This window comes from Saccostrea cucullata, unplaced genomic scaffold (assembly GCF_032062105.1).
Source record: "Saccostrea cucullata isolate Sc308-1 unplaced genomic scaffold, CSIRO_AGI_Scuc_v1 ctg17699, whole genome shotgun sequence".
Classification (NCBI taxonomy): domain Eukaryota; kingdom Metazoa; phylum Mollusca; class Bivalvia; order Ostreida; family Ostreidae; genus Saccostrea; species Saccostrea cuccullata.
This window is the reverse complement of record NW_026930019.1, coordinates 1-11,081: the sequence shown is the minus strand read 5'-3', so window position 1 is coordinate 11,081 and position 11,081 is coordinate 1. Positions and strand designations below refer to the sequence as shown.

Sequence of the window (11,081 nt, the reverse complement as noted above, 5' to 3'; positions counted from 1 at the left end):
TTTATTGAATTATGCATAAATTTCTGCATCTGAGAATAGCACTACTAGTTTTCGTTATACATTCCGAATTTCCTCTCTGCTGTTTTCCGAACTCGATGTAAATTTGTCGCGCGCATGCGCTCTGCCTGGTTATAGAGGCTGGTTACGAGATATAAAAATGTATTCATATAACTTTGGCCAGTCTCTATGAAAAATAGGTCAAACTTCAAGTCAAGAGGTCAAATGTGGCGGTAAACAAAGAAAGGCCTTGTCACAAGGAATACCACATGAAATATGAAAGTCATATTAGCTAAAACCCATCAAAAGTTATATGCAAAGTTAGCCTTTGGTGGATAAACAGAAAAAAATCGATTGACGGACAGGGCAAAAACTAAAAAAAATTCTCTCTCAGAAAGAGGGGGTTGGATGGGGTGGGATAGCAACCATTTGTTTTTAAATAAACATTAAAAATATTACCACTCCAGATATTAGAAACAAAAATATTTTTTCATCTGTGTTAAAGGTACTTCTCTTGGACACAGATTTGAAGTTAATATTTTCTCTATAATATTACGACTTATATATAATATTTTAATAGCATTTCACACAAAAATTAATTAAAAATCTTATCTCATTTAAAAGTTATTAATTTTCTGGATTATAGTATTGATATTTTTCATCTATACAAAATAAGACTGCCACTTTTCCTAAGTATTAAGAATAAAGTTAAAATTTGTGAAAGTGCAAGGATGTGTCAATCAAACCCGCCAAAAAAAAAAATGAAGTTTTAATAACTTTTAAATGGAATAAGATTTTTAATTTATTTTTGTATGAAATGCTATTAAAATACATTATTAAAGCTTTATTTGTTTAGACACTCTGTGTAAAATTTACGATAAATTTTCATAGAATTTCCAGAATGAGATAAAAATATCATATTTTATGGAACCATAGACTAAGTGTCCCAACACATATCCGAATTAACGGGATTTTGGGATGTCAAATGTTCATATTAAAAGAGCTTTTCTCGGTTATACCCCCTCGTAACTCAACTTCATCACAGTGGACCAGAACTTGTGGAAATGACATCCATTTATGTGATTTCTCGAGATTAGAAGTTGGAATATTTTTCCTCTGTCCCTGTCCAGAAATACCCGATACTAGTAATTAGCGCTACTGGTCAGAGACCAGAAGAGCTTATGCGATAGTAATGCGTCCGTCGTCCATCCGTCTGTCTGTCAACAATTTTTCAAAATGCTACTCCTCCTACAGTTTTGGTCTGATTTCAATATAACTTGGCACACAAGTAGACTATACTAAGATACATAATTCTGTGCATTGGTTTTTGATTTTGATGAACGGTAGGCCTATATGCCGATCGAGGTTACTAAAATGGAAATTTCTGTGAAATACTTTTAAATGCTACTCCTCCCACAGTTTTAGTCTGATTATAATATAATTTGGCATGCAAGTAGACTTCACTGAGATACATAATTCTGTATAATAGTTTTGTGTTTGATTTTGATGATTGATGTTGCCATGGTAACTAAAATTGAAAATTATGTAAAGTTTATTAAAAGCTACTCCTACAGTTATAGTCTTATCGCAATCTTGCCACAAAATGAGACGTCATCAAGGATGTTTATTCTATTTATTGCTTTTGTAAAGTTTTTTAGTCCCAACTACTTCTTTTCTCTTCCTTTGATATTGTAAGCACAAACCAGTCTCGACAGAGTTTAGTTTGCCTAAAAATATTCAGTAACTTGTTGCAGGTCAGTTCATTTGGTAATTAATTTTCTTGTTAAATAAAGCCTAAAAAATCAAAAGGCAAAAATAATAAAGGGGATTTGAATCATTTGACCAAACTCGACAATTCATTTCGGAGGCGGGAAACAACTCTAGTTCCTTTCTATTAAAAAAAGGGGGGTTGACGAGAAAAGCGAGGAGGTGGAGCAACCGGCCCTTCAGTGAAATTTCCAAACTTTACCAGAAGAAAAGAATATTACTGGAGATAAAAGTTTGGACTTTTATTCAACTAGAATTAAAGACAATTCAAATTAAGCTTTATAATTTTTTTAAAATATAGAAATAATATTAAATAATGCTTATATACAACGATTTTCAAGGTATTTCTGCCTTCATGTGATGTCGTAGGTTTTTGCAAAATATCCAGTAACGTTAGAAATATAATTTTTGAAAGAGTGCTTTTTCACTAAGCATGCTTAGAAAGTAACAATTATTTTGGAACTTTTGCCTTAAACAAATGAATTTCCAAATTGTATAAACGAATTTCTAAATTTTTCAAACAATTCTATTCATTGTACAATCGAATCTCTAGATCAAACAAATTTTTAAATTGTCTCTGATTGTACAAACGATAAAACGAATTTCTAAATCGTTCAAACGATTTCAAAAATCGTACTGTAAAGTTGTAAACAAATATCTAAATCATTCAAACGTATTTCTGAATCTTACAAACAAATTTCCGAGTCATTCAAACGATTTTATTTATTTTTCCTGCAAAATTGAAATGACACTAGTTCAGCTGTTAGACTAAGTCATCTTACACTAAGAGGGTGACCTCGGCTATAGTTGATTTCCTAATTTTACACACATCATTACGGAACATACTAAAGACCTGATATACTAAAGACCTGATGAAAAAATATCATATAAAATCATCAATTTAAAGATTATATTTCAAATATAATTTGGAAAATTATTGATGAAACTATACTAAATTACACTTTTTAGGGGATACCACTGACTTTGTATCAAGGAGTACTTACAAAAAGTTGTTGACCTGATATTATTGAATGACCTGATATTTTTGAATGACCTGATATTTTTAGTGAAGACCTGATATTTTTATAAATGACTTGTAAGGGATTGTTTTAAATGACCTGATATATTTAATAATTCTTTTAGAAAGATGAAACACTTTAAAAGGTTTTGAGAAGAAAATGTTTGCAGCAATTTATGAAAAAAAGGATTTTGAAATGACCTGATGATTTCCTACTAAAGACCTGATATTTTTTGATGACCTGATATTTCTGAATGACTTGATGGATTTGAATGACCTGATTTATTATTATATTATTACTACATATTTTCAGAAAAAAAAACAGTTAAACCTTTTAAAATTTGAATATTTGCAGCAATTCTATTTCATTTAAGAATATTAGGTCTTTAAAGTAGAAATATTGATCAGGTCATTCAAAATTATCAGGTCATCAAGTTTTGTGAATATACCTTGATATATAGCAAAATAATCTACAAATTATCCACTAAAAATGTAATTTAATATAGTTTCAACTATTATCATCAATAACTTTCCCTCAAAAATATGACATAGAAAGTTTAAATTGATATTTTTTTTTCATCAGGTCAAAATATCAGGTCTTTAGTATATCAGGTCTTTAGTATGTTCCCATCATTACTCTAAAACCAAAATGAAAACGGACGATGTTTCCGGAAACAGTTGGTCAGGCGTTAGGCCTTGGTTATTGATCAATATTCGATGGACACTGGACAGTTTCACATAAATCATGTGAACATTTCTATGGATTTTTGTTTAGGATATTGAATGAGTAACCATTTGATGTTGGCGAAACATGGCATATGATAAATTGAAAGGTTTGTAGGACCTATACAACTGTTTCATGAGGAATGTTGAAATTTTGCAATGATGCATCTTACGTGTGCTTTGAGTTTTCTCAAACACGACTAAGTGTTTTCTTTAATGCATAAAGGGAGAAAAATGCATGTCCTGCATATTATTGAAATGAAACATGCTTTATAAATTTATGAAAATATCCTGATGATATAGGCATACCTAAGGGAGATGGAAAGGGCTAGGGTACCCCGCCCACTCCCGGGGACAAATCCAGGTTTTTGGTGATAGTCAGGGACTCGGAGAACGTAAATAGTGTCAAAAATGGGATATATTCTTTTCATTTAAAGTAGCAAAACTATGCTCTCTGAGGCGAAGAGAGTATAACTGGATAAAAATCAACAGATTAAGAAAAAAAAACAGGCTAGGAATTGAAATAGCAGAGAACACTAGGGCCTTTATGAATGGGTGTTTTGGGTTCCTTTATTTACAAGAGATTATGGGCAAATTACAGAAAAACCAGGGGAAAGAGCCATTAAAGGCGGGGAAATTCCCCGGCCTCCACTTATAGCTGTCTTGGGGACAACCCGGTTGTTGTGACAATAAAGTTATCTCCCTGTTTAAACCCATTTTTGCCAAAAAGTTTAAATAAACTTTCTGGAATAACGTTAAGGACCTAGCTTCCTTTTAATCCAATCAACAAGTGCTAAGTATTTTATTAATTGATTCACTTAATCAGTAAAAATTTCTGTTTTTACAGTCATAAAATTTGAATTAGACAGACAAAGATGGAGAGTTGAAAAACATCTGCATAGGGCAGAAATTTGGATCATCCAGTCAAAAAGTGGGTCATGTTTCAAAGTAAACTAGATAATAAATCTTCACCTGCTGTATAAATACAATCCATATGCATGTAAATACATATTATATCCAGATATCTTTGAAATCTAGCCCATGAAAGCTCAAAATCTTATTTCCAATGTTGTCCTTTGCTGTGTGTTGGATGTTGGCATGAGGGCTTCATTTCTGTGGGATGAAACTGTCATGGGGTACTCAGATAAAAACAACATATCCAAGCTGGATCCCCTTTACCCTCTCACATATACAACCTTTGCCACCAATCACATGGATTGAACTTGGATTGCAGCGGTGAAAAGCGAGTGCGCTAACCAGATCAGATGAAGTAAAAATTATACGCATACAGTGTGAAAAAGACCCAGGCTGGCAGGGTTCTTTGGCTCGCTCCCTCTATCTCTTTTTTAGATGAAATTATAATTAATCCAATTGTATTTTTTAGTTGCTACCTTGTTTAAATCAAGTTGTAACATTAAAATTTCTCAATTTGCATGTATAATTTTCAAATAAGACAATGAAAATTAACTTGTATTGTATCATGATACAATATATAGTACATGTAAATACAATATGTGTATCATGAGACCTAGCGATCAATACGATTGATGTATCACTGTATTGTTACACCTCTAACTAAAACTGCCTTTGAATATTATTATTTCTCTCTTTTTGTTAAGGAAAACTTCTGAAAACTATTTAAGGTTATTAAGTAGGTAGAGTCCACAAAGTATTTTTGGTCTTAGTTGTAAGCTCTCTTTTAATAGTGGCCCCAGGTCATCCAGCTCTCCAATGAAAATCCCCTTCATAAGGTCACTGAAGGGTAAATAGAAGACAGGATTGAGATTTAAATTAACAGTAAACCCTTAGGAGTTATGCAGCATCGAGCATAAATATATACATTAAAGCTGAAAGATAAAGGATTGAGGTTTTCTGATCACTCATTGTCTATTATCCATCCATTCAAGTTTTATGTGGACCTACTGTAAAAGCACAAATATTCGTGGGGGATTACATTTAGTTTATGTCATTGTTAACAATTATAAGCAAAATTAAATCCCACACGAAATTTTATTTGACTATATATTGAATAAGGTTACTTTCAAAACAAGGAAATTAAATGCCAACGCCAAGGAAACTATTTTTGATGACAAGTTAACGAAATTTTATCCCCACGAAAATTTGTGCTTCTACAGTATTTTAGATTTACTTTTTAAATCTAAAAAGAACGTAGAATTAATTTGCAAAGTTTGTTGTGTGATTTCTTCTTAAATTTTGAACAGCTTAATTAGCAGCTAGAACTCAGTAAGGCCAAGCTTAAAAAATTCTTTGTTTGCAGTTGCTGACCTATAATTTTTTGAGGGGTAGGTAACTAGGCATTCTTTTTTTAAATTCAGTTTTTGGATGTTTGTTAGATAACAAATAAGGCCAAGCTTAAAAATTCTTTGTTTGCAGTTGCCGACCTATAATTTTTAGACTGGGTAGGTCGGTAGGCATTCTTTTTTTTTTTTTTTTTTGGAAAAAAAATTGTTTTCAGATTTTTGTTAGATAACATAAAATAAAGTTTTTCATTGGCCTACTATACATGAATAAGCTCCACTCTTGGTATAAACTACTGATTGATAAAGACAAAAATTGACAATGAAACACTTTCAATATCCTGAAAAATTTGAAAAGAGGAAAAATATTACAAAATGGCTAAAAAAAAAGTTTGGGTCGGGTGCATTTTCAGTGGGTCGGTAGGCAACTGCAAACAATTAATATTTTACTTTAGGCCTAATAGAGCTTTTCATAAGCCTACTAACCAAGAATAATCTTCACTGTTATATAAACCACAGATTGATAAAAACAAAAACAAAAATTAAACAGTTTTAATATCCCAAAATTATTTTTAAAAAATATATAAATAACAATATGGCTTTTAAAAAGTTTGGGTCGGGTGAATTTTTAGTGGGTGGGTATAAGCAACTACAAACAAATAAATTTTTATTTTAGGCCAAACAGTTTGCTAAAATCAGGATCAATTCCTACATAACACATGTATACAAAATTTTTTTTTTCTCCGTATCTGCAAAACCATGTCAGTTACATTGATATTGAAGCATCTCCATGGTGTTTGGATTCAGAGACCTCTTTTGGTTTACCGGTTATAATGGGGACATATTAAAATGGAATCACAATTTTTCAAAGGAATTTAGAAATCTTTTCAAAATCTTCTCAAGAACAACATGGTAAAAGTAACTCAGTAAAGTGTTGTGACTCTTAGGTCTATTTTTGTTGAAATTTTATTCTTTCGAATAAGATACTAATAAATTTTTATTTTTTATTGACAGAAAACTATGAGAGAGAGCTCAACGAGTATACAGATATTTCTTCAGTGAAGAGAGAGAATATCTATCCATTTTACATTCCTGCATTTATCTATATTTTCTTACTTCTCTTGCGTAAGTATGAAGAGTACATATTATACATGTATGCTAATTGTATTTTGTTTAAGTGACATACATGAACATAGACAAAAGATAAAAGAATAGCATAGCATTGGCTTGGAAAATTTGGATATATACAAACAAAACAGTTTTGAACTTTATATTTCTTATCATTCCTATAATTCAGGAAGAAATATCTTGAGCATTAAAGAATTAGATATATTTTTATGGTTACACACAACTTTGCTAGCCAAGGATCAGATTCGTTTACCCTCATCTTAGGGGAGATGAGGGTAAACGAATTGGACACTGGCTAGCAAAGATGGGTTTCATAGTCATTATTGGAACCATGCATAGTCTACTGTAAAATCACTTATTTTCGAGGGGTCTAATTTTTCGTGGTTTAGAGAAAAAATATGGATTCAAGGGGATTTAATTTTGAAATGAAGAATTGTTTTAAAAATAGTTATGTGACATTTTATATTTCATGTTGGACATAAATTCGTGGGAATCTTCATACCTTGAAAAGAACAAAAATTAACACCCCCACCCCACCCACCCCACGAAAATCAGTGATTTCACAGTATTAATGCTACTGCATTTTTTGCCCCAAAAAAAAAAAAAAGGAAAGAAGGAAACATATTGTAATCTGAAAAAAGTTAATCAACTGAACTTGACATTTCAGATGCATTATGGGATAACATTCCAGATTACTGGAATAGCGTGTATACACAGGTCAGTGTTTATAAACGATTCTCACTTCCGCGCATACTGTGTTTCTTCTTGATTATTCATGTAGTGTACATAAATATTCCTTGATTGAAAATTTGCTTCAAACACATATTGCTTTAATTTTTGCCAAGGTGCATGAAAATTTTTGAAAACTAAATTAGTTTTACTTTACAAAGGATTTCATTAGCTGAGGTTTAATGTACAATTTTTCAGCCTACCTTTCCCGAGGTTCCACCTCCCATGTTAGAATACTCAAGTGCTCAATATCCTAACGAAATCACGGTTGTGACAGCTTATTTTAACCTTGGAGATTTTCAGAAGGGTCCAATAAATATTTTTACACAAGACATGTACAAGCAGTGGATGTCTGCATATTCTAAGCTCAACAACAGCGTCATTGCATTCACTGATTCTGAGGACATAGCCAGACTTTTCAGACAGGAAAGGACTAAACATTTTGCAGAGATGTTAACCCAGAATCCATGTTGTCAAACGAGATGACTTTTGGGCATTTAAACTCGCTCCTAGAATCAAAGATATATACTCAGAGCCAGATTATCCCAAATTTCCACCAAATACTGTGAACGAATATTACTCTTGTGCAATGCATATAAAGTATGAACTTCTAGAAATTGTGATTAAGAAAAAGCTCCATAGGACCAGATACTTGTCATGGGTCGATATAGGTTACTTTCGGGAGAAAATGAATAAGATTTACAAACTTGAGCCCCCAGATAATTTGAAGGAGGGCCATATTGCATATACCCAGATTCATCCATTTTATGAGTACATGCAGCCAGAGGATATAATAAAGAACAATGCTGTGTGGATAGCTGGAGGTTTTATCTTAGGAAAACCAGAATACCTCATGATCATGATTGAAGATTATTGGAAAGCTGTGGAGGACTTGATTTCTAAACGTTTGATGGACACTGATCAACAAGTCCTGTATATTCTGTATTCTCAGTACTCCGATGTCAAACCCAGGGTACCAGTTCAAACAATTTACCACCTGTGTAGGTGTAACTGGTTCTTCCTTGGAGAGCTCTGTCGTGATACATATGATCGACAATTTAGACCATTTTTTCCTTTTGTTGAACTTTTTATCTTACTTAGTGTAAACTTTGCCTATTTTATAAAGTTTGCGTCCAGACGGTCCTCAATAACTATGGTGCATTTCGAAGATTTGACTCTCTTTAGTTTAACTCCTATGTTTTAATATAAAAGATAAATAATTTTATCAACAAATATTGAGTCCTTTTTAAAAAAAAAACAATTTTCAGAATGTACAGTGAAACTTGTCTAATCTGGATGTTCTGTAATCCAAAATCTTGTCTAAAATTATATTTAAGCTTTTAAGTCCCTTGCAGAAATTTCAGCTGTTTTAAATGTTGTCAAATCCATAAAGTCTTACCCAGCCAGTTTCTTTGGAACCCGTGGTGTCCAGAATAGACAAGTTTTACTGTACATGTATTGCTATACTGTAGATCACTTAATTTTTGTGACACCTTATTTTCACGAGATAGTCATTGACTCTTTATTACCAAGACAAAATTTTCACGAATTGTGGTCAATGCTCTATATAATCGTAAGGAATTCTATTATATTCTATTCTGTAATGAAATTTTCGTGAGCATACCGTCTCTACGCAAAAATAAAGTTCTCGCGAATAAAAAGTGATTTACAGTATATACACGTGCGACAAACCTGTGATTGTACTGCATACGTTCATGCATAATATGATTCCAAAAGTCCTTGTACATATTGTAAAAGTTAAATTTACCCTCCTATGTTTTGTTTTCTGTAGGTTAAACTTAATTATATAAATTTAAAAATGGATAAATTAGTCATTAAATTTTAATTTTTTTCATTGTTAAAGTAATTGTGAATTGTTGAAGACCTAGTCAACTTTAATTTAGAAATGATTAGAAAGAGATGATTTGGGTTCCTATACCTATTTCTTGTATATGTTGTTATGTGCTCAACTTGTTTCAACATTCCTTTTTTTCTTATTTATTTCTTAATATTTATAAAACTAATCAGGCATTGGGTCTTCCCTATATTTTAAATTTGGTATAAATATTGTGATACATGTATTTATATTGTAAATTCATTTGCTTCCCATTGAAAGCAATTATTTGATAATATCCTAAAATGTTTCTAGGATACATGTACATGTAAAATGTGTATACTTTTATTTAGATATGATCTTGATCTCATATTTTCTGATTTTGAAATTAGCTCACTCTATCAAACACATAAATAGTCCCTCCATTTTTTTCCCAAGATATGGACACCCAATTTAAATTGAATCACACTTTTTAGCTCACTATATATTTAAACTTTTCAATACTATACTGATGTTTGCTTTTACATAGCCAGTTGCTCAGGTGAGCAATGTGGCCCCTACCTCTTGTTTTATGCCCCATTATGTCTGTCTGCCTATTCTGACATTAGCATTTTTGTGTTTGGATCAAAACTTTTAAAAATAATAATAGGCCAAAGAAAAGGCTTAGAATATTCCAACCTTGTCAACTGATACATCTTGAGTAGAAACAGGTGTGTCAGACTATAAAAATAGGTTGCTGTGATCTTCAGTTATTGTGATATTGACAAATATGGCAAAATCTTGTTTGGCTCATAACTGATAAACTAATAGAACTTTCAATCATCAAACTTGGTTGTCTTTAAATTGACTTTGTTCTCTCTTTTTTTTTGCTGATGTTTTAAACTTCTTTTTTTTTTAATCCAAGACAATAAAAGATTTTTTTTTAAAATAACCTAACAGACATCATGGGTAGATAGTGAAGAAAAATTTTAACCTCACCAATATTTTACAAGCTAAACTTATATGACTTTAACTTTTACCTTCCATACTTAGTTTATGTGAAGGTCATATATGAATGTACTAAATCCTGCATGTGTATTATTTTGCAATGTCATATACCGTAATCAGTTCTATCAGGGTATGGAAGAAATATTACCATTCTAACAATTGTTTTTTCTGTTGAAGCCTGCCTATATCATCCAAAATAAATTGTTGTTGTTCTGAACAAAACTTTATTTTACATTGTAGGAACTGTCTTTTTTTAATGCATTTTATGATTTACCTGTACATCACCTGTACTAAGTGTTCAATATTTCACCATACCAGTTCAAGACTAGTCCCATTGCATAAATAGTTTACTATTCGATTTAATCATTTTTTCGAAGTTCAATTTTCTCTTTAATGAGAAGAGATATAGACTTTAGTGTGACTGATGTGAGGAGAATTCCGCATTCCCTCTATTTTGTTCTTCACTGTATTTTGTTCTTCGATATTGTGACCTTAATATTCCCATGTGCAATTACATGTTCCTATGTCAACATTATTGATTGTGAATCAAATATCCTTTTTAAAGAATGATCTGCATTCAGTGTATGTTTTTGACTATAAACATATATTTAAATGTTGTGTATATTATGCACAATGCATT

At 31.6% G+C, this 11,081-nt stretch overlaps 1 pseudogene; it reads left to right on the top strand.

Moving 5' to 3' along the window:
- Positions 1-6,672: 6,672 nt before the first annotated feature.
- Positions 6,673-9,187, top strand: LOC134282734 (uncharacterized; annotated as a pseudogene).
- Positions 9,188-11,081: the final 1,894 nt, after the last annotated feature.